The following is a 23853-nucleotide window of genomic DNA, read 5'->3' as shown; positions in this document are numbered from 1 at the left end:
TTCCATGTGGGTCATCTTATTCATGGCTGATAATATTTTTATTAGATTCCTCTCGTTGAGAGGCATAGGATTGATCTAAAGATCATCTGATTCCGATAAGTATTTATGGAGATATGAATTTATTTTGATTATGGAATAATTATCAAGCTGACCAGCAACTTATGTAGGCTTAGAAGCCCAACAGTCGCATCTATTCAATCATCAACAATTGTGTATAAATACAGGAGGTCTTTTCCTCATTTGGACTCACTCAACTCATCACATCTCTCTCTCTCTCCTGCGCAGAAAAGAAGCTCTTCTCAGAAAGAGACTCTTCTCTCAAACTTGTGGAAGGAAGGTGCAGAATTTAGGGCTGCAACTGCAGAACCAAGTTTGACCAGCGTTGACCATCAGTCTGCCTCTCAGAACTGCGTTGTAGGTTCATCTGGATCTCCTCTGAAGGTCGCATTTTTTGGTGGTGGAATCAAGCCGATCCGACGATCGGTTTGCAAGATATTGTCTGCCCTAGTTTGGTTGATCTAGGGTTTGCTGTTGCTGATGTAAATCAGATTTATGTACTATTTCTCTCTGCTGGATTATTGAAGATAAAGGAAGATTTGATCAAAGGGTTTCCCCACATTGGGGTTTGTCCTTGGCTAGCCACCACATCTTGTGTCTCTTGTCTTGGCTTGTTTTCTGTCGATCGTTTAATGTTCTATCTGCACTTTACTTTATGTACATGTGATTGCTAATCTGTGGATAATAATAAGAAAGATAAGTAAACTGCTATAAGCATAGAACATACCATAACTTAACATGGTATCAAAGCTGAGGTGAAGACAAAGCCCGAGCAAGAGCAAGAGCAATCACCGAAGAGAAGATTGGCAAGGCTATCCTAAAAGAACTATGGGGTCCTCAACACTCTTCCCTGCCGAAGACAAGCTCCGTGAGAAAGCTGACTATCATGGATGGAAGATGTCTATCGATCTAACCTTAGAAGATCAAGGAGTGTTGGACCATGTGAGAGGCAATATTGTTGAGCCTCCATCAAATGTACTCGCTGCTACCAGGAACAAATGGAAAATCGGCGAAGTCAAAACAAAGAAGATCATCCGGGACTCTATCGACAAGCGCTTGGTGGCCTACATCTCCGACCTGAACACCTCCAAGGAAATCTACGATAGACTGGTGAGTTTATTTAAAGTTAATGATGCAAATCAAGTTTTGTTTCTTAGAAATAAGCTGAAGGAAATTAAGAAGGGCAAAGATGAGAGTATGCAAGCATACTTCTTAAGAATCATCAAGATCAGGAACGATCTCCTATCTATTGGGGAGACTATTACTGATAGGGAAATGGCACTCATGACTCTTGGAGGATTACCATTCGAATGGTACGTGTTCAGGACTACTCTTCTGAACAATAATGTAATTGTTAAATAATGAATCCATACAGGTGAAGATAGTCTTTAGTAGAGGAGGAATGACCTGTTATAGAGTTTTGAGAACCCAACGTTTCAGACTACTTAAGTGAGTCCATCATCAGGGGATGCGTCAATGGACTCACTTAAGTAGTCCGAAACGTTGGGTTCTCAAAACTCTATAACAGGTCATTCCTCCTCTACTAAAAAATAATGTAATTCCTGGTTTCGAGGAATTAATGGCTAGATGCATTCAAGAAGAAACAAGGGTTGAAGAGCAAGAAATGCCCATGCCTAAAGGTCCTCCTGCTGCTTTTTCTTCTCATGCTAAGAAAAGGAAAAATTCCGGGACTAAATAAAAAAGAAAGGCTGGACCTAAGGGTGGAAGAAAAGGATGATGTTACATTTGCGATAAAGCAAGTCACTATACAAGGGAGTGCCCTGATAGAAAGGACTCACACCGGGACAATGATCAAAATCCCTCTCATGGCAATCAAAGGAATGACAAATTTAATAGCAAAGGTAAAAGGAGTGCTAGAAATCAAGGAAGAGGACAACCATTCAAGAAGGCTAGAAATTCCAGGTATGAATCCAACACTGTTGAAAATAAGCAGGATGAATATTATCTACCAGCTGCTCTATCTACCTTTGCTCCTTCGGACTCAATGGGAATTTGGCTCATTGATAGTGGTGCCTCAAGGCACTTCACTGGTTACAAGCAAGTTCTCCATAATCTGATAGAGGAAGAAACTAACCTGGAAATTGTCCTTGGAGATAATATGAAATATCTTGTGAAAGGTGTAGGCAATGTCTCTCTTAAATTGAATCAAGGTAATACGATCCACTTACAGGATGTATTATATGTACCTGACCTAAAAAAGAACCTGGTGTCCATCTCAGCAATGGAAGACAAAGGCTACAAGGTGACCTTCAGCGATGGCAAGGTACGTATATGGAAAAATAATGTTAAAGATGCCTTCACTCTTGGGTTTCGAGTTGATTCATTATATCAGGTTGGTGGAAGTCCGCTAGGTGTCATGTCTTGTGACACATCTCTTCAGTCCAAACTTTGGCATCAGAGGTTTGCCCACCTTCATTATAAAGCTCTACCTAATGTAAGACAAATGGTAACAGGGATGCCCGAATTCCGAGTAGAGAAAGAAGGTGTATGTCTGGGATGTGCCGAAGGAAAGCTCAAAAGGGGACCATTCCCCTCAAGCCAAAGCAAGACCTCCGATATATTACAATTGGTTCACTCAGACATATTTGGTATGATGCCTGTGAACTCCTTGGGAGGATATTTATATTACCTTACTTTTACAGATGAGTATTCTCGAAAGACTTGGATATACTTCATGAAGAAGAAGGATGAAGTGTTCTCTTGGTTTCGACACTTCAAAGCCTTGATCGAGAATCAAACCGAAAAGAAGATCAAGATCTTAAGCACTGATAATGGGACTGAATATGAATCTAATGAGTTTCATGACTTTTGTAAAGAGGCTGGCATCAAGAGGGAGACTACTACACCATATACTCCTGAACAGAATGGTGTGGTGGAAAGGAAGAATCGTACAATTGTGGAAGCTGTCCGTGCCATGCTCCATGATCAAAGACTTCTGAAGTTTCTATGGGCCGAAGCTGCAAACACTGCCGTATATGTACAAAACCGATGCCCTCATCAAGCATTGGGTTCCAAGACTCCTAAAGAAATGTTCACCGGTAAGAAACCTGACGTATCTCATTTTAGAATTTTTGGAAGCCCTATATATTTTCATGTGCCGAAAGAGAAAAGGAATAAATTGGGTGCATCTGGAAAGAAAGGAATCTTCGTGGGCTATGGTGAAAATACTAAGGGCTATAGAATCTATGTAGCCGGTCAAAGGGAAGTCGTGATTAGTCATGATGTCACCTTTGACGAAGATATGGCCCTCAGCAAGGTGGACAATCTTCTGACTTTGAGGAGCTCTCAAGAAGTCGACACCAGGGAACCGAAAGAAAAGGATGATGAAACAATGCTTGATGTGGAAGAACCCATGGATCCTATTGATCCACCTGAGCCTTCCTCTTCTAGGAAGAGGCCCTCTTGGCTTAGGGGGCTACTTGATGATGCTGAAGGACACACTGCACCCCGAGGAACCTTCTGTGAAAGTAAGAAACCCAACAGGTATCAGGGATACTTGACCATCATGAGCACGATCATACAAAATGAGCCTTCATCATTCTCAGATGCCGTCAAGCATCAAGTATGGAAGGATGCTATGACCGAAGAATATGAGTATATTATGAAGAATGATGTCTGGGAAGTAGTTCCCAGACCCCAAGACAAGACAGTTGTTACTTCTAAATGGCTTTACAAGATAAAGCATGCAACAGATGGAAGTACAGAAAAATATAAGGCTTGTTTTGTCGCTCATGGCTTCTCCCAGAAGGAAGGTATAGACTATGACGAGATTTTTTCACCTGTTGCCAGATATACGACCATCCGCTCGATCATAGCTCTTGCAGCTTCACAAGGATGGAACCTACATCAGATGGATGTCAAGACCGCGTTCTTGCATGGTTCGATCAAAGAAGAGGTCTACGTGGAGCAACCCGAAGGATTTGAGATTTATGATTGAAAATCTTATGTATGCAGGTTGAAGAAGGCTCTCTATGGGCTGAAGCAAGCACCTCGAGCATGGTATGAGAGGATCGATAGCTATTTGATGAAGCTGGGATTCACTAGGAGTGAAGCCGACCCTAACCTCTACTTTAAGGTTGAAGATGACAAACCTCTCATACTGGTGCTGTATGTGGATGACCTCTTCCTAACAGGTGCAAACCCTCTCATTCACAAATGTAAGAGGGAGTTGGCTTCTGAATTTGAAATGAAGGACCTAGGACTGATGCACTATTTCCTAGGACTTGAAGTTTGGCAGAAGCCAAGGGAAATTTTCCTATCTTAAGGAAAATATGTGGTGAAGATATTGGAAAGATTCGGTATGGTAGACTGCAAGCCTGTAACTACCTCGATGGAGCTTGACTTCAAAAAGTTAAGCGGTAGTGCTGCTGGACCTGTTTTACGAAATGCTACCGAGTATCGGCAATTCGTCGGAGCATGAATGTTCTTAGTGAACTCCCGTCCAGATATATGCTTTGCAGTCAACACATTAAATCAACATACGGTTGAACCTCATCACATACATTGGATTGGTGCCAAGAATCTGTTAAGATATCTTCGTGGCACAATTACATATGGGCTAAGATACACTGCCGGAGATGTGAGACTACTTGGATACACAAATGCTGATTGGATAGGCAGTGTGGTGGATCGTAAGAGCACTTTTGGGTGCTGTTTCTCCTTGGGATCTGCTTCGATATTCTGGATGAGTAGGAAGCAGAAGTCAGTGGCTTTGAGCACCGTCGAGGCAGAGTATATTGCTACTAGCATGGCCTCCTGTGAGGCAGTCTAGTTGCGGCAACTCTTCAATGAGCTGTTTGGATTTACACTGGATACCACCGTGATCCTATGTGACAACCAGAGTGGGATTCGTTTGTCAGAGAATCTCGTATTTCATGATCACTCCAAGCATATCGATATCAAGTACCACTATATTCGAGATATGGTGCAACGGGGAGCTATAAGGCTCCAACATATCAGTACAGATGAACAAGTCGCCGACATTCTGACAAAGCCCCTAGGAAAGGTCAAATTTTTGACTTTCCGAGAACGACTTGGTGTCATTCAGAAACCCTCTGATGAGGGTCCAATATGATGTATGGAGCTCTTGTAGCTCTGGGGGGCGGGTGCGGGGTACTTCTTGGAGCGACATATGACCATAGGGTAAAAGAATCAAAACTTTCCCTGTAACACGCTGTGGCGACTATGTAGCAGGATGATTAGTTCTCCTGTGAGGTCTGGATGATGTGTTCTCCATGATAATTGTGTAGCAGGATGATTAGTTCTCTTGTGAGAACAGGATTGATTAGTTCTCCTGTTGAGGCATCCTACCCATGTAGTCTGGGACTAGTGGGAAGTACTCTCATCTGATCAATGAGCAGGGAAATGAGAATAGGGACCATATTAGTACCGATGGACACATCGCTATATCTATCGTACTCCCTATGCTAGGATGATCTTCATTGATCTGGGATCAATGATACTGGTCTGGGACCAGTGGTAGGAGTTGTACCCACTATGATGCTGACTTCGGGTCGGTTGAGACTGGTTTGGGACCAGTGGTACATACTCTGAGACTGACTTCAGGTTAGTGAAGGACTGGTCTGGGACCAGTGGTAGGAGTGGTACATACTATGACGCTGACTTCGGGTCGATTGAGACTGGTCTGGGACCAGTGGTACGCACTCTGAGACTAACTTTGAGTCAGTAGAGGATGATATTGGTCTGGGACCAGTGATAGGAGTTGTACGCACTATGACGCTGACTTCGGGTCGGTTGAGACTGGTCTGGGACCAGTGGTACATACTCTGAGACTGACTTTGAGTCAGTATGATACATCCTCGATCATTTCTTCCTCTTCATAATTCGGACAAAGCAAAGCAGAGCAGAACAGAGCAGAGCAGAGCAGATCAGAACAGGGCAGAATAGAACAGAGCAGAACAGGCAGGATAGAGCAGAGCAAAGCAGGGATCAAGCTGTATAGGGCAGTGCATTTGATGGATGAATAGTAGCAACCGACAGACAGATTGCAAATGGAGTTCTCCCTAGTTGAGAGGGAGTGTTAAAATTGCCAACTAGGGTCAAACTCCATGTGAGTCATCTTATTCATGGCTGATAATGTTTTTATTAGATTCCTCTCGTCGAGAGGTGTAGGATTGATCTAAAGATCATCCGATTTCGATAAGTATTTATGGAGATATGAATTTATTTTGATTATGGAATAATTATCAAGCCGATCAGCAACTCATGTAGGCTCAGAAGCCCAATAGTTGCATCTATTCAATCATCAACAGTTGTGTATAAATACAGGAGGTCTTTTCCTTATTTGGACTCACTCAACTCATCACATCTCTCTCTCTCCTGCGCAGAAAAGAGGCTCTTCTCCTACTGCACAGAAAGAGACTCTTCTCTCACGTGTGGAAGGAAGGTGCAGAATTTAGGGCTGCAACTGCAGAACCAAAGTTTGACCAGTGTTGAACATCAGTCTGCCTCTCAGAACTACGCTGTAGGTCCATCTGGATCTCCTTTGAAGGCCGCATTTTTTGGTGGTGGAATCAAGCTGATCCGACGGTTGGTTTGCAAGATATTGTCTGCCCTAGTTTGGCTGATCTAGGGTTTGCTGCTGCTGATGTAAATCAGATTTATGTACTATTTCTCTTTGCTGGATTATTGAAGATAAAGGAAGATTTGATCAAAGGGTTTCCCCACATTGGGGTTTGTCCCTGGCTAGCCGCCACATCTTGTGTCTCTTGTCTTGTCGATCGTTTAATTTTCTATCTGCACTTTACTTTATGTACATGTGATTGCTAATCTGTGGATAATAATAAGAAAGATAAGTAAACTGCTATAAGCATAGAACATACCATAACTTAACAAGTACAAGGTAGAGGAAACATAGAGAGGTTTAGAGAGGCAGCACAGTGCCACGTAGGGGCAACTCAAAGCTTCAGAGGGAGTTCGAAATTTAGCTGGGAGAGTCAAGATCTAGTGCCAGAAGCCGCGGTGTGAGACCAGAGGGCCAGAGGGTCAAATTTCCAGACAACAGGATATCAGAGGAGGAGGTGATGCAAAGCCTAGAGATTGTGACGCAGATTTGCGTAGGTTGACGTAGAGGCTGCGCAAAGGCAGCGTGGGGCTAGCCTTCCAGAGCCTGATCAATGTCAGATCGCTAGTAACAATGAGATTTTCTCACTAACTCTTTGCTCGTTTATGCTCTGTATCATATTGCCAGTTTGTGCATCTAATGATTTGTATTCAAAAACCACTGCATAATAATAAAACCCTCAGCTGTTGCACTGGTTTTCCCAAGTTGGGTTTTTCCGGGGACATTGTCCAAAAGCAACTGTATATATGTGTGTGTGGTAATGTCTCTCCTGTGCAATATTTAGTTTCCGCAATATTTATTTTGTGTAGGTTGTGTTGAAGAAAATGTAACTAGGCTCGGTCTTCATAATGACACATTCCAATGTAAATGATGTAAATTGTATCTATCAAATATTTTTGTGAATTTGAGTCATGGGTTTCATGCTCAGAAAATGTATTTAGTAGCTCTCATTAAGAGCTCTAGGCTAGGTGATAGGTTTGTGTCATTGATGTAAATGTTTACACTTGAAAGTGAACAAGTATGACTCCAAGATCAAGGGCAAAATCATGTGGCAAGATTCCTTCAAGGCAAGAACAAGATGTTGATTTGGGGTAGCATCGGATGTGCTCTAGCCACAAAATTTGGTGGAGTGGTTAGGGCACATGAGATCTCCAATACCTAGAAAGGGTTTGGGCGGATTCTAAATAGTTTAGGAGATATTAAAATAATTAATATTTTTAATGGGAAATCAAAATATTAATGTGAATTAATATAAAACTGTGTTAGAATGGTCCAAAAGACATGGCTCAAGCCAAATCTAATCTTAGCTGTCGATTAGGGACTTAATCTCGGCCGTTGATTTGTCAACGAGAAAAGTATAAGATGAGGCTTGATGGTCACTTGGAGAATACACCAGAGTGATTAGTCATTCTATTCTCTAGAGTGGGGTTTGCTAAGAGAGATAGAATTAGTGATCAATTGTAGCGAGGGGCAGTGAGTATGAGGCAGAGAGGCAGGGATAGTGCCAAGAGACCAGCGTAGAAGCAGAGAGAGGCAGACGCGGAGCCAAAAGGAGCCACGCAGAGGCAGCAGAGACTGCACAGAGCCAGAAGGGTTTGCGTCATCCACTCAGAGGCTGTAGGAGTGATGCAAAGAGCCAGAGAGGCTGCACAGAGCCTCAATAGGCTAACGCAGAGGGCTTCAGGTTGACGTAGAGGCCAATAGGGCTGATGTTGAGCTTCAGATTGTGCTGGAGAGGGATTTCGTGGAGCAGGCTTTCCGAATACCTGTTTCCGAAGAGAGGTATTGCTGCCAGATTTTTTATCTCTGTCGGGTTAGCCATTTTGGCACCTAGTGTACTCAAAAAAGAATTGCTTAATAATAAAACCCTCAAATCGCTGCATCGGTTTTCCCGCATTGGGTTTTTCGGGGACATTAGTCCAAAAATAACGGTGTCATTGGTGTGCTTGTTTCTATTTCCTTCAGTTGATGATCAGTAATGTGTTGAGCATGCACTTGTATTTATTTTCAGTATTTACATGGTAAATAACTTGTTAATTAACAGAACAAGTAGGTAGGAATAAATCAGTAAAGTGCATGGAGGATTTCTAACTGTTAGACTTAGAATCTTCAACATGGTATCAAAGCATGGTTGCAGATCACAAGAGAACTGAGGACATTAGCAGAGCAACAACAACAGAAAACAGCTGTCCCGAGTGACAGAAGTTGTTCCTAGCAACAAAGCAGCAAGGAAGGGGTGATGCAGTGCCTACGTCATCAAGTTCGAGCCAAGAAGAGGTTGCGCAGAGGCTAAAGGAGGCAAAGACAGGCTCACGCAGAGCCACACAGAGGCCAGGAGGGCTGACACAGTTGGCTGAGGGAGCTAGTTTGCTGGTGCCGGGACTGCGCAGAGCCTAGGAGCTCTCACCTTCAGGTTGCTGGGGTTTAGGAGGCTATGGGTAAGTTGCAGAGTGGAGCTAGTGGGGTACTGTAGTCAGAACAATACCTAACAAGGCAAGGCCAAGGAGGAGGGAGTTGCTACCGAGGGTTTCTAGCTGAGAAATCCGGATTAGTGGTGTAGTTGCACAGACGATTAGAGTAGGGGCATCTCGACATCGGCAGAAGGGTTTCCAGGAGGGAAATCAAGGCTCAGAGGGAGTCACATCGAGAACTTCCAAGAGGGAAGTAGAAGAGTAGCATGGCACTACACGGAGTAAGAGACCAAGACAGACTGGATGGAGCCTCAAACTTTGCAGTCTAAAAGGCCAGAATCTTATCTGTACTTGATAGAAATTGTGTCAAGCACTTTGCCTTGAGGATGATAGCGATCCTAGTTGACCCAGCTGATAATGACATGTACGAGGAGGCAATGGCGAGGGCCAAGAGCATCATCCTTGACGGGGTCAAGGGCCATGTAGTACCACACATTGCCGAGAAGGAAATGACAAATGAGATGTGGGAGGCCCTAAAGAAATTGTACCAACATACTTCTATGCAGAGAAGGATGTTACTAGAAAATCAGTTGCGGTCATACCAGATGAAGAAGGGAGAACCGATTGACACCTTCCTCGGTCGACTGAATGAGATCTGGGATCAGCTGACTTCCATAAGGGCCACACTAGATCAAGAATTGATGGTGAGAACAACCCTTAACGCAGTATCAGAAGACTGGGAGGTATTTGTCTAGAGTATACTGGGCAGAGCGACCCTTCCACATTGGGAGGAAATGTAGGCGGCTCTTCGCCAAGAAGAGATTAGAAGGCTAAGTAAGGCGGGAAGCAGCGACAAGGGGATCAGAGTCAAGAAGTAGGAGGAGGAGGACGTTGCCCTAGCATCTGAGGGAAAGCAAGAGAAACAGAAGAAGGACCTCTCCAAGATCAAATGCTTCCACTGTGGGGAGTTGGGTCATTATGCGACCCAGTGTCCAAGGAAGAAGAACAAGGGAGAGGCCTCCGAGACCAAGGCAACGCCAACAAGGGCAGAGAATGAAGTGGAGACAGACAATGACTGTGCCATGAGTGCACACAAGCCACTTGAGTGGAAGTGGGGAGACATCGAGCTGTAGTCAAACAGACTATAGGCGATGAGGGGAAGGATCCTCGAGGTACCTAGTCTCTTGGATTATACCTTGCTACAAGCGCCTTGAAGAGGAGTAGGAGGACTGGCGGATGTGGGTAGAGACAGATGCGGATGAAGCGGTAAAGAGCTACAATGTAGAATTCATGAGACAACGCGAGGCTAGTAGGATGCAACAGTGCGAGAGGCACAACAGTGTTGCACTAGTGCGGGATGGCACAGAGAGTGTTGAAGTTTCTAAGTTTACTTACTTAGAAACCCTCCATGCACTTTATCTAATTTATTCCTACCTACTTGTTATTTTCATTAACAAGTTATTTACAATGTAAACACTGAAAATAAACACTAGTGCATGCTCAACCTATTACAGATCAGCAACTAAAAGAAACAGAAACAAACACATCATATGACACCATTACTTTTGGACTAATGTCCCTAGAAAAACCCAATGTGGGAAAACTGATGCAACTATTTGAGGGTTTTCTTATTAAACAATATCAGAGTACAATATGGGTGCCGAAACTGGCCTACCCAACAGAGAATTTCCTTGGCAGTAATACCTCTCAGTTTTTGACAAATATCCTAGCTGAAACCTCAGATAATCCTTCCGGCAGCTACTCAGCACCAATTTGCCCCAGAAACCCCAGCGTCAGCCTCTCTCTGGAATGTGTCAGCCCGTCTCTGCCTCACGCTAGCCCTGCGTCACCCCGGATGGGTCTGCGTCAGCCCTGGGAGGCCCTGTGTCTACCCTCTGGCCCTCTTTGTCAGCAACGCTGGCCTCTCTGAGGCTCTGCACAGCGCCCAACTGCCTCTGCGTGGCCCTGTGTGAGCCCTGGCTGGCTCTACGTCACTCTCCTTGGCTACTGCGTTGCTCCCCCGGCACTATCTTTACCTCTCTATCTCTCTGTACTCAAATGCCTCTCAGCTACATCTCCCGATCACGAATTCTATCTCTCTTAACAAACCCCGCTCTAGAGAATAGAATGACTGATCACTCTGGTGTATTCTCCAAGTGACCCTCAAGCCTCCTCTTATACTTTTCCTGTTGACATATCGACGGCCGAGATTAAGTCCCTAATCAACGGCTAAGATTAGATTTGGCTTGATCCATGTCTTTTGGACCATTCTAACACAGATCCATATTAATACACATAATTAAAAATACTCCATTAAAAACATTAATTATTTTAATATCTTCTGATTTGTTTAGAATCTGCCCAAACCCTTTTTGGGTATTGGAGATCTCATGTGCCCCAACCTCTCCACCAAATTTCGTGGCTAGAGCACATCCAATGCTACCCCAAATCAACACTCCCTCTTAGTGAGGACTGTGCTCTAGCAATACTCCTTACTGAGTATTACTCTGATCATCTGGCATCGGTACCTATGTTGATGCTGGGCCTTCCTGCCCAACATCCTCTGCACTGCTGCATCTTGTACTGCTGCCCATGGTTCTGCCATTGTCACTGCTGCATTTGTACGATAACTCCCTCTGCATCCGCGCTGTTGCTGGTCCTTTTTCCTAGCACTGCATCTGCACTGCACCTCCTCTCATCATGTTGCATCGTGCTGCCCACTGCTGCACTGCAACTCAGTTACTGGGAAGTAAGTAACTGATCTCCCAATTTGACCTCCCTGTTGGGCTAGAGACACCCATTGATGTTGAAGCTCCCTCTATTGCTAACAAGTGCTCCCCTCTCTGACCTCTGCGCTGTTGCAACAACTCCCTGCATCTCGCACCATTGCACACCTCTCTGTGCCATCCTGCACCGGTGCAACACTCCTGTGCCTCTCGCACTGCCGCAGCCTGCTAGCCTCACGCTGTCTCGGGACTCCTGCACTGTAGGTCTCTCTGCCGCTCCATCCGCATTCATCTCCACCCGACTTAGTTAGTCTTGCTACTCCTCTTGGGGCTCCCATAGCAAGGTCTAATCCAAGAGGCTAGGTACCTCAAGGATCCTGCCCCTCATCGCCTGTAGTCTGCCTGAATACAGCTTGATGTCTCCCCAGTTCCGCTCAAGTGGTGCGTGTGTACTCATGGCACAGTCATCGTCTGTCAAAACTTCCTTCTCTGCCCGTGCTGGCACTGCCCTAGTCTCGGAAGACTCTCTCTTATTCTTCTTCCTTAGACACTGGGTCGCATAATGACCCAGCTCCCCACAGTGGAAGCACTTGATCTTGGAGAGATCTTTCTTCTTTCGCTTCTCCTGCTTTCCCTCAGATGCTAGGGCCACATCTTCCTCCTCTTGCTTGACTTTGATAACCTTGCTGCTGCTACCTGTCTTCGACCGTCGTCTAATCTCTTCCCGGTGAAGAGCTGCTCACATCTCGTCCCAAGGTGGGAGAGTCCCTCTGCCCAATATACTTTGGACAAACACCTCCCAATCTTCTGAGACAGCATTCAGGGCTGTTCTCACCATCATCTCCTGATCCGGTGTCGCCTCTATAGCACTCAACTGATCTCGGATCTCATTCAGTCCTCCGAGGAAGGTGTTAATTGGTTCTTCCTTATTCATCTAGTACGACCTCAACTGACTCTCAAGCATCATTCATCTCTGCACAAAAGTATGCTAGTATAGCTTCTTGAGAGCCTCCCACATCTCAAATGTCGTTTTCTTCTCGGCTATGTGTGGTACTACATGATCCTTGACCCCGTCAAGGATAATGCTCTTGGCCCTCGCCATCTTCTCCTTGTACTTGTCATTATCATTGTGGTCGACTGGGATAGCTATTACCTTCAAGGCAAAGTTCTTGACACGATTCTTGTCAAGTACGGATAAGATTCTGGTCTTTCAGACTGCGAAGTTCGATGCTCCGTCCAGTCTATCCTGGTCTCTTACTCCGTGTAGTGCCATGTTGCTCCTCTACTTTCCTCCTAGAAGTTCTCTGTTCGACTCCTCTGAGTCTCTACCCATGTTGCGGGGGAGCGCCCCCCCCCCCGAACCCGCTCCCGAATCGCGCTCCGGGTGGGAGTGGCTCGGGAGCGCGCTCCCTTAAAAAAATTTGCGCTCCCTGGTCTATTAGGGAGCGACATAGGGAGCGATCGCTCCGGCGCTCCCGGAGCGATTTTTAATGCCCAGGAGCGATCGGGGAGCGATCGCTCCCTGATCGCTCCCGGACATTAAAAATCGCTCCGGGAGCGATTCGAGCCGGGCCGGGAGCGGTTCGGCGGAAAAAAAATCCGTCGGACCCGAAAATAAAAATAAAAAAATTAGAATTTTTTTTTGGTTTTATAAGCCCAATGGGCCAAAAAAAATTCATTCTAACTTCATTGAGCTTGAGTTTGGAGCTGGAGCAAGAGCAAAGGAGCGAGGAGCAAGTGCTGAGGAGCGAGGAGCAAGTGCCAAGGAGCGAGGAGCAAGCCTGCAGAGGTAAGTAACTTAGTAATTTAGTTAGTTTAGCTGGTTAGGTAGTTAATTTAGTTAATTTAATTTAGCTGTTTGAGTTTAAAGATCATGTATTTAAATTAAATTAATTAATCCCAATAAATTAAATTAATTTGCAGATTCAAGAATCAAAACCCTACAAACATCAAACACCATGGACCTGGCTATATTTATTGGCATTTTCCTCTTCCTGGTCCCTTTTATGGTTATTATGGTGCTGGAGAGTAGGAAACGGAGGGGGCCCCAAACTGAAGAGGGGGATGAAGAAGCCGGAGAAAGTCAAATGGGTGAAAACCCCAGTGAGGAGGAGCTGGAGGAGGGTGAACATGACCCTCAAAAAACTAAACAAGACCAAACTCCATTGTGGAAATATGTTCACAGGGCTGAAACAGGGAGAGGGGGTGGAACCACTAAATTTCATTGCCCCCATTGCAACACTGATTACACAGGTCCATACACCCGTGCTAGAAGACACCTCTGCGGGAAAAGGCCATGGGATGGAGAGAAACAAATAGGAATCAAAACTTGTACAGCGGTGTCAACAGCAGATAGAGCCAAATACATAAGGGAAGAGGAGGAAGCCCAATACAGAACAAAAAATTCAAGGGGTTTCTTTGAACCAAGCTCACAATCACAAAGAACTCCTTCAGCATCCTCCCAAGGCAGTGGATATGGACATGGAGGCACAGGGTCATCATCTTTAAGGCATAGAATCATATCAGATTTCCTTGATGAGGGGTGTAGGAATGATGTGGATTCAAAAGTTTACAGGTTTCTCTATGCATGTGGGATACCATTCAATGTTCTACGCTCACCTTATTGGCACGAAATGGTTTCTGCCATAAATGATGCCCCTAAAGGATACAAGAGCCCTGGGTATGACAAGGCAAGAACCGTTGGCCTTGATCATGAAAAAGCAAAAATATCACATTCTTTGAATAAAATGACAAGTTCTTGGATTGACCATGGGGTGTCCATTGTATCTGATGGATGGACAAATGTAAAAGGCAAGCCATTGATAAGTGTTCTTGCTGTGTCTGTTAGTGGTCCCATCTTTCTAGCTGCACATGATTACTCAGACAAGTTCAAGACCGCCATCAACATTGCAGAAGCATTACTTGAAACAATTGAGCGAATTGGCCCATACAATGTCATCCAAGTCATCACTGATAATGCTCCTAATTGTAAGGCAGCGGGAGCAATTATTGAGGATAAATACCCGAACATATTTTGGTTTGGATGTTTGGTTCACACATTGAACCTTCTGTTGCATGATATTGTCAAAAACAAAAATGAACAATACCAATGGAATTGTAATTTGTACAAGAAAGGCAAACAAATGATAAAATTTATTACAAATCATAGCAATACCCATGGCCTTTTCCGCAGTCACTCGAGATTGGAGTTGCTGAAGATTGCGAGGACTAGATTTGGTAGCTATTACCTCACCTTCAGGCGCCTTTTGAAGGTAAGAGAGGCATTAGCTAGCATGGTATCAAGTCCACATTGGCAGGTGTTAAAGGAAAGGGCTACAAATGTAGCTGACATGGCAGGTTTTGAAATGGTGGAGGAGGCTGCTCTTGATGGGCAGTTTTGGACAAGTGTGAGGCAGGTATTGGATTTCACCAAGCCAATTTATCACATGATTCGGTTTGCAGATACAGACAAACCAGTGATTGGTGAGGTGTATGAGCAAATGGATACCATGTTGGGGGAAATAAAAGACATTGTTCATAATAGAGATCCCAACTTGTACAAACTGATTCATGATTGTGTGTGTGAACGGTGGAATAGGCTTAACCTTCCACTACATTGCTTAGCATATATCCTTACGCCAAAATACTACTCTACATCTTGGTTGGGCCAACCTGCAGCAGGGGGTGGGGTTAGGACCAAACCCCATTTAGATCAAGAGGTAACTAAAGGATATTTGGAAGCATTAGAAAAGTTGGTACCTGACAGGGAGGAATGTGCAGCTGTGCGCCTTGAAATAGGCAGATACTTCAGTGGCACTAGTTTGTATGGTAACTTCCATGCAATGGACGACAAAGATAAATTTGAATCTCTCACATGGTGGGAAACATATGGCGGCCACGGACTTTTGCCAAAATTGGCAAAAAAAGTTCTTTCACAGGTTGTAAATTCTTCTTCTGCAGAGGTGTTGGAGCACCTACAGCTATATACATAATGTGAAAAGAAACAGACTCAATGAAAACCGAGCAGAAAGCTTGGTTTATGTGCACTACAACTTGAGGTTGTTGAGTCATTACTGTGATCGGGCTAATGAGGATCCCACATATAAAATTTGGGACAATCACCCAGAGGATGACAATTTGGAGGATGGCATTGTACATATTGAAGAACTAGAAGAGGAACTTGTAAGGGATGAAAATGAAGCAGCAGCCATGCCACCTCCACCTCCACCTCCACCATCCAGTAGCAGTGCTCGAGGTCCGAGTCTTGTTCCTTTGTTGTCGCCACCTCCATCTACACCCTCGTGTGGAGGTTCTAGTTCTGGTCATCGGTCTGTGCGGGAGACTCCTAGAAGACCAGCACGACCTGCTTATACTCCTGGAGACTCTCGTGGCAAGGGCCACATGTAGATTTACAGTTTACTTGTCTTTTTTAGTTTCTATTAGACTTTAGTTTTCATAACTGTTGAGTTTTGAGTCCTTGACTCTTGACTCTTGACTCTTTCATATCATAATGATATTTTTTGTAAACATTATATCACTGTGACAATGAAAATTTGAAGTTTGAAGTTGGGCCTTGGCAATTATAACTCATTGGTAATGATTGTGAATTATGAATATGATGCTTTGTGAAAGACTAAAGTTGTTTCATTTCATCTCATTATTCATGTTTCATTTTATAAATTTTTAACATTTCATATCATGTTAACAGTTAGAAGTTAGGACTTAGAAATATCTTCTATATTACTTCTTGTAATGGTTAAACTTAGCTTACAAGTACAACTTTGGTGATCAATGATGATAAATGTTATTGAATTTTCAATTCTGAAAGCTTGAAGTTGAAACTTTAATATTGAATTTGATGAATCATGATTTATAAGACTCAATATGTTGCAGTTGTAATATGTATTTTACTAACTTATGGACATGGTTGATGACGATTATAATTTCTAGATGATTGATGTGATATGGTTCAATGATCAATCTATGTTTTTTTATGTTTTTTATGTCTAATTCATCATTATACATGTTTTTGTTGACATATATGTATCAAAAATTAAAAAATATAAAAAATATATATATTTTTAAAAAATCGCTCCCGGATTCGCTCCCAAACCGGGAGCTTCTGAAAATGGTCGCTCCCGCTCCCGTTTTCGCTCCTGCTCCCCGCTTCCGCTCCCGCTCCCGTTTTCGCTCCTGCTCCCCGCTCCCGCTCCCGCTCCCAAGTAACATGGGTCTCTACTTCCCGTCTAGAAGTTCTCTTCTGGACTCCCTCTGAGTCCTGATTTCGCGCCTGGAAATCCTTCTGCCGCTGTCAAGATGCCCCCTACTCTGATCGTCTTGTGCAACCGCACCACTGATCTCGATTCCTCAGTTGGAAACCCTCGGTAGCAACTCCTCTAGCCTTGCTCTGTCAGGGACTGTTCTGACTACAGTGCCTCACCAGCAACACTCTGCAATATTCCCGCAGCCTTCTAAACCCCAGCAACCTAAAGGTGAGAGCTCCTAGGCTCTGCGCAATCCCGGCATGAGTAACTCGGCCTCTTCAGCCAACTGCATCAGCCCTCCCAGCTACTGCATGGCTCTACGTGAGGCTTCTTTTTCCTTCCTTAGCCTCTGTGCTGCCTCTTCCTGGTTCACCCTTGATGATGCAGGCATTGCGTCACCCTTCCTTATCGCTGATCTACTAGAAACAACTTCTATCACCTCGGGACAGTTGCTTTCTACTGCTATTGCTCCACTCCGCTGATGTCGTTTAGTCCTTCTGTGATTTGCAATCACGCTCTGATACCATGTTGAAGTTTCTAAGTTTACTTAGTTTCTAAGTTCCTACCTACTTGTTATTTTCTTTAACAAATTATTTATAATGTAAATACTGAAAATAAACACTATTGCATGCTCAACCTATTACAGATCAGCAACTAAAATAAACAAAAACAAACACACCATATGACATCATTATCTGAGGGTTTTCTTATTAAGCAATATCAAAGTACAGTCTGGGTGTCGAAACTGACCTATCCAACAGAGAATTTCCTTGGCAGTAATACTTCTCAGTTTCTGACAAATCTCCTGGCTGAAACCCCGGATAATCCTTCTAACAGTTACTCAGCACCAATCTACCCCAGAAACCCCAGCGTCAGCCTCTCTCTGGATTGCGTCAGCCCCTCTCTGCCTCACGCTGGCCCTGCGTCACCCCGGATGGGTCTGCGTCAACCCTGGGAGGCCCTGCGCTAGCCCTCTGGCCCTCTGTGTCAGCAACGTTGGCCTCTCTGAGGCTTTGCACAACTCCCAGCTGACTCTGCATGGCCCTGCGTGAGCCCTGACTGGCTCTGCGTCACTCTCCTTGGCTACTGTGCTGCTCCCCCGACATATCTCTGCCTCTCTGTCTCTCTATACTCAAATACCCCTCAGTTGCATCTCCTGATCACTAATTCTATCTCTCTTAGCAAACCCCGCTCTAGAGAATAGAATGATTGATCACTTTGGTGTATTCTCTAGGTGACTCTCAAACCTCCTCTTATACTTTTCCTATTGACATATCAACGACCGAGATTAAGTCCCTAATCAACGGCTAAGATTAGATCTGGCTTGATCCATGTCTTTTGAACCATTCTAACACAGATTCATATTACTACACATTAAAAATACTAATTATTTTAATATCTTCAGATCTGTTTAGAATCTGCCCAAACCCTTTCTGGGTATTGGAGATCTCATGTGCCCCAACCTCTCCACCAAATTTCGTGGCTAGAGCACATCCGATGCTACCCCAAATCAACAGAGAGGTGTGCAACAATGCAAGATGCAGGGAGTTGTTGCAACAGTGCAGAGGTCAGAGAGGGAGCACTTGTTAGCTGCAGAGGGAACTTCAGCATTAGGAGTACTCTAGCCTAATAGAGAGGTCAGAATTTGGAGATCGGTTACTTACTTTTCAGTAACTGAGTTGCAGTGCAGCAGTTAGCAGTGGTAGTGCTATGGGCAGCACAATGCAACACGATGAGAGGAGATGCAATGCAGACGTAGCAGTGGCAGGGCTATGGGCAGCATCAAGGATGCAGAGGGAGTTGTCGTACAGATGCAGCAATGGCAGTGGCAGAGCTATGGGCATCAGTACAAGATGCAATAGTGCAGATGATGATGGGCAGTAGGCCTAGCATCAACACATGGACCGATGCTAGATGATCAGGGTGATACTCGGTAAGGAGTATTGCTAGAGCACAGTCCTCGCTAAGAGGGAGTGTTGATTTGGGGTAGCATCGAATGTGCTCTAGCCACGAAAATTTGGTGGAGAGGTTAGGGCACATGAGATCTCTAATACCGAGAAAGGGTTTGGGCAGATTCTAAATAGTTTGGGAGATATTAAAATAATTAATATTTTTAATGGAGTCCCTAAGTCTAAACTTAGGGAAATCAAAATATTAATGTGAATTAATATAAAACTGTGTTAGAATGGTCCAAAAGACATGGATCACGCCAGATCTAATCTTAGCCGTCAATTAGGGACTTAATCTCGGCCGTTGATTTGTCAACGAGAAAAGTATAAGAGAAAGCTTGAGGGTCACTTGGAGAATACACCAGAGTGATCAGTTATTCTATTCTCTAGAGCGGGGTTTGCTAAGAGAGATAGAATTAGTGATAAGTTGCAGCGAGGGGCAGTGAGTACGAGGCAGAGAGGTAGAGACAGTGCCGAGAGACCAGCGCAGAAGTAGAGAGAGGCAGACACAAAGCCAGAGGGAGCCACGCAGAGGCAGTGGAGACTGCGAAGAGGCAGAAGGGTCTGCGTCATCCACGCAGAGGTTGCAGGAGTGACACAGAGAGCCAGAGAGGCTGTGCAAAGCCTCAGTACGCTGACGCAGAGGCCAATAGGGCTGATGCTGAGCTTCAGATTGTGCTGGAGAGGGATTTCGTGGAGCAAGCTTTCCGAATACCTGTTTTCGAAGAGAGGTATTGCTGCCAGATTTTTTCTCTGTCGGGTTAGCCATTTTGGCACCTAGTGTACTCAGAAAAGAACTGCTTATTAATAAAACCCTTAGATAGTTGCACCGATTTTCCCGCATTGGGTTTTTCCGGGGACATTAGTCAAAAAATAACGGTGTCATTGGTGTGCTTGTTTCTGTTTCCTTCAGTTGATGATCTGTAATGTGTTGAGCATGCACTTGTATTTATTTTCGGTATTTACATGGTAAATAACTTGTTAATTAACAAAACAAGTAGGTAGGAATAAATCAGTAAAGTGCATGGAGGGTTTTTAACTGTTAGACTTAAAAACTTCAACATAAAAGGCTAACAATTGACTCCTCCAACGAATATAAAAGAAGCCAAGTATTTTCGACATAAATATATATTTATATATGAATGTTCACGTTGGTTTCATATCATGTTCGCGTCGGCTTAAAGGTATGACATGTCGGCTTAATTAACAACCCTCATACGCTATAAATATAGCCCTCTCCTCACCCATTCAGATACACCAACACAACACATGTATTGGGTCTCTTTCGCATGTGAAGAAGTATGTCAAAAGGTGCGAAGAAAGGATCATCTCAAGGAGCCACAGGTCCATAAGTAGAAGGTTTGTTCTACTGTCTATAACTGTAGGGATTCTATGCAAGGCTAGTGCATTACTATACGTGGTCTCGTCACCAAAGAAAGATGTCGATTTTGGGTCTGTTTGGAGAACGGATTTACTTGGAGAACAGAGACATCAAGATCGATGTGCTTAACAGATCACGGTTAGGGTTGTGTCACAGTCCTAGGTTATCTTAATGATAGGGATCAATTCTAGGCCTAAAGAATTCAAATATTTGACTAGATGGAAGCTTCAATCATAGTGAGGCAAGAGAAAGGATACAAGAGCAAATAGCTCACTGCCACGTGAGAAGACAGTGACACTTTCAGGACTATGGCTAGGGTTTCTGAGCAGTCATCTCAAGAAGGGAGATCATCTTATTTAAGGGCAACGTTAAGAAGATCCACTAGGCTAGTGGACTATCTTGAGTAAGGGAAAGCTTGGAGGAGGAAGAGAAGGGAGAAGGTAGCTAGATCATCCATGTGTAGTAGCAGATCTGATCCATATTGCAGCAAGTGAAGAGGACAACAGTAAGAAGGGATTCTAGCCTTGATCTTGGAGTCACTTGGTCTCAAGGGTCTTTGTATTGGTCTTGGAAATTTTGTCAAGAGAAGAAACTATAAAAATAATTACCGTGGATTTTCCTCTCAGGTTTGGAGAGGTTTTGCCCTGGCTACTGCCTATATGTTGTGTTATTGTTCTTTTGTTTATTATGCATGGTAGTTGGTTGATGAAGTTAATAATCACTAACATATAAAAGTTCATGGTTTTGAATTATTTAAAGCTTGAAATTACTTCACAAGCAGTTATCATAATAGAGAAATCATTAACATCTCAAGCCCTTAGATTTTTCAACATGGAATCAGAGGGTTGGTAGTAGATCAAGAAAGGGCTGATATAGAACATTCAGGAAGAGGTAAGGCAGCTAAAGTTGAAGGCAAAGCAAGATTCAGAATTCAGATCCTGTTAAAATTGGCAACTAGGGCCAAACTCCATGTGGGTCATCTTATTCATGGCTGATAATATTTTTATTAGATTCCTCTCGTCGAGAGGTGTAGGATTGATCTAAAGATCATCCGATTCTGATAAGTATTTATGGAGATATGAATTTATTTTGATTATGGAATAATTATCAAGCCAACCTACAACTCATGTAGGCTCAGAAGCCCAACAGTCGCATCTATTCAAACATCAACAGTTGTGTATAAATACAGGAGGACTTTTCCTCATTTGCACTCACTCATCTCATCACATCTCTCTCTCTCTCCTGCACAGAAAAGAGGCTCTTCTCTACTGCGCAGAAAAGAGACTCTCTCACACATGTGGAAGGAAGCTGCAATTGCAGATCTAAAGTTTGACCAGTGTTGACCATCAGATCTCCTTCTCTGAAATGCGCTGTAGGTCCATCTGGACCTCCTCTGAAGGGCACATTTTTTGGTGGTGGAATCAAGCTGATCCGATGGTCCGTTTGCGAGATATCGACTGCCCTAGTTTTGATGATGAAGCCACTAATGCTGATGCTGCTGATCTAGGGTTTGCTACTGCTGATATAAATCAGATTTATTGTACTATTTCTCTGTGCTGAATTATTGAAGATAAAAAAAGATTTGATCAAAGGGTTTCCCCACACATTGTGGGGTTTGTCCTTAGCTAACCGCCACATCTTGTGTCTCTTGTCTTGGCTTGTTTTAATTTTCTATCTGCACTTTACTTATGCACATGTGATTGCTAATCTATGAATAATAATAAGAAAGAAAAGTAAATTGCTCTAAGCATAGAACATACCATAACTTAACATGGGATCGGAGTTGAGGTGAAGACAAAGCCCGAGCAAGAGCAAGAGCAATCACTGAAGAGAAGATTGGCAAGGCTATCTTAAAAGAACTATGGGGTCCTCATCACTCTTTCCTGCCGAGGACAAGCTCTGTGAGAAAGCTGACTATCACGGATGGAAGATGTCTATCGATCTAACCCTAGAAGATCAAGGAATGTTGGACCATGTGAGAGGCAATATTGTTGAGCCTCCATCAAATTCAGCCGCTGCTGCCAGGAACAAATGGAAAACCGGAGAAGTCAAAACAAAGAAGATCATTCGGGACTTTATCGACAAACGCTTGGTGGCCTACATCTCCGACCTAAACACCTTTAAGGAAATCTACGATAGACTGGTGAGTTTATTTAAAGTTAATGATGCAAATCAAGTTTTGTTTCTTAGAAATAAGCTGAAGGAAATGAAGAAGGGTAAAGATGAGAGCATGCAAGCATATTTCTTAAGAATCACCGAGATTAGGAACGATCTCCTATCTATTGGGGAGACTATTACTGATAGGGAAATGGCACTCACGATTCTTGGAGGATTACCATCCGAATGGTACGTGTTTAGGACTACTCTTCTGAATAATAATGTAATTCCTGGTTTCGAAGAATTAATGGCTAGATGCATTCAGAAAGAAACAAGGGTAGAAGAGCAAGAAATGCCCATGCCTAAAGGTCCTCCTGTTGCCTTTTCTTCTCATGCTAAGAAAAGAAATAATTCCTGGACTAAATCAAAAAGAAAGGCTGGACCTAAGGGTGGAAGAAAAGGACGATGTTACATTTGTGATAAAATAGGTCACTATGCAAGGGAGTGCCCTGATAGAAAGGACTCACATCGGGACGATGATCAAAATCCCTCTGATGGCAATCAAAGGAATGGCAAATTCAATAGCAAAGGTAAAAGGAGCGCTGGAAACTGAGGAAGAAGACAACCATTCAAGAAGGTTAGCAATTCTAGGATGTATTATATGTACCTAACCTAAAAAAGAACTTGGTGTCCATCTCAGCAATGGAAGACAAAGGCTACAAGGTGACCTTCAGCAATGGCAGAGTATGTGTATGGAAAAGTAATGTTAAAGATGCCTTTACTCTTGGGTTTCGTGTTGATTCATTATATCAAGTCAGTGGAAGTCAGCTAGGTAGGTGTCATGTCTTATGACACATCTCCTCAGTCCGAACTTTGGCATCGGAGGTTTGCCCACCTTCATTATAAAGCTCTACCTTATGTAATACAAATGGTGACAAGGATGCTTGAATTCCCAGTAGAGAAAGAAGGTGTATGTCAAGGATGTGCCGAAGGAAAGCTCAAAAGGGGACCATTCCCCTCAAGCCAAAGCAAGACCTCCGATATATTACAGTTGGTTCACTCAGACATATCTGAGGCTGGCATTAAGAGGGAGACTACTACACCACATACTCCTGAGCAGAATGGTGTGGCAGAAAGGAAGAACCGTACGATTGTGGAAGTTGTCCGTGCCATGCTCCATGATCAAAGACTTCCGAAGTTTCTATGGGTAGATGATGTAACAATGCCTGATGTGGAGGAACCCATGGATCCTATTTATCCACCTGAGCCTTCCTCTTCTAGGAAGAGGCCTTCATGGCTTAGGGGGCTACTTGATGATGTTGAAGGACATGCTGCACCCCGAGGAACCTTCTGTGAAAGTAAGA

The sequence above is a fragment of the Pinus tabuliformis genome, chromosome 7 (assembly GCF_031772625.1).
Source record: "Pinus tabuliformis cultivar Carrire ecotype Pingquan chromosome 7, CPIR1, whole genome shotgun sequence".
In the NCBI taxonomy this organism is placed as follows: domain Eukaryota; kingdom Viridiplantae; phylum Streptophyta; class Pinopsida; order Pinales; family Pinaceae; genus Pinus; species Pinus tabuliformis.
Note: the sequence above shows the minus strand (reverse complement) of the source record.